A 1,028-nucleotide genomic window follows, 5' to 3' on the forward strand; every position below is an offset into this window, starting at 1 on the left:
CAAAATCGGATTTAACGCATGCGGGGCGGCATGATCGAAACGCGATGGGCGTGAGCGGGGGAGGTTCTCATTTGTAGAGAAAGGAAGAAAAGAACTGGGAGAAATTGAAATTGAAAGAAAAAAAGGGCTGCAACACGAAGACTTCCCAAGTGGTCACCCAACTTAGTACTACTCTCGCCCAAGCACGCTTAACTGCGGAGTTCTGATGGGATCCGGTGCATTAGTGCTGGTATGATCGCACCCGACATGCCATGCGCACAAAATCGGATTTAACGCATGCGGGGCGGCATGATCGAAACGCGATGGGCGTGAGCGGGGGAGGTTCTCATTTGTAGAGAAAGGAAGAAAGGAACTGGGAGAAATTGAAAGAAAAAAAGGGGTGCAACACGAGGACTTCCCAAGTGGTCACCCAACTTAGTACTACTCGCGCCCAAGCACGCTTAACTGCGGAGTTCTGATGGGATCCGGTGCATTAGTGCTGGTATGATCGCACCCGATATGCCATGCGCACAAAATCGGATTTAACGCATGCGGGGCGGCATGATCGAAACGTGATGGGCGTGAGCGGGGGAGGTTCTCATTTGTAGAGAAAGGAAGAAAAGAACTGGGAGAAATTGAAATTGAAAGAAAAAAAGGGGTGCAACACGAAGACTTCCCAAGTGGTCACCCAACTTAGTACTACTCGCGCCCAAGCACGCTTAACTGCGGAGTTCTGATGGGATCCGGTGCATTAGTGCTGGTATGATCGCACCCGACATGCCATGCGCACAAAATCGGATTTAACGCATGCGGGGCGGCATGATCGAAACGCGATGGGCGTGAGCGGGGGAGGTTCTCATTTGTAGAGAAAGGAAGAAAAGAACTGGGAGAAATTGAAAGAAAAAAAGGGGTGCAACACGAGGATTTCCCAAGTGGTCACCCAACTTAGTACTACTCTCGCCCAAGCACGCTTAACTGCGGAGTTCTGATGGGATCCGGTGCATTAGTGCTGGTATGATCGCACCCGACATGCCATGCGCACAAAATCG

At 50.9% G+C, this 1,028-nt stretch overlaps 4 non-coding genes across 4 annotated transcripts; all 4 read right to left on the reverse strand.

The window, feature by feature from the left end:
• Nucleotides 1-124: 124 nt before the first annotated feature.
• Nucleotides 125-243, reverse strand: LOC111476128. The gene has a single exon (XR_002716920.1). It is a non-coding gene; the product is annotated as a 5S ribosomal RNA (ribosomal RNA).
• Nucleotides 244-376: 133 nt separating this feature from the next.
• On the reverse strand, nt 377-495 carry LOC111476126. The gene has a single exon (XR_002716918.1). It is a non-coding gene; the product is annotated as a 5S ribosomal RNA (ribosomal RNA).
• Nucleotides 496-634: 139 nt separating this feature from the next.
• On the reverse strand, nt 635-753 carry LOC111476127. The gene has a single exon (XR_002716919.1). It is a non-coding gene; the product is annotated as a 5S ribosomal RNA (ribosomal RNA).
• A 133-nt stretch (nt 754-886) lies between these two features.
• LOC111476125 lies at nt 887-1,005 on the reverse strand. The gene has a single exon (XR_002716917.1). It is a non-coding gene; the product is annotated as a 5S ribosomal RNA (ribosomal RNA).
• Nucleotides 1,006-1,028: the final 23 nt, after the last annotated feature.

The sequence above is a fragment of the Cucurbita maxima genome, unplaced genomic scaffold (assembly GCF_002738345.1).
Source record: "Cucurbita maxima cultivar Rimu unplaced genomic scaffold, Cmax_1.0 Cma_Scf05481, whole genome shotgun sequence".
Taxonomy (NCBI): domain Eukaryota; kingdom Viridiplantae; phylum Streptophyta; class Magnoliopsida; order Cucurbitales; family Cucurbitaceae; genus Cucurbita; species Cucurbita maxima.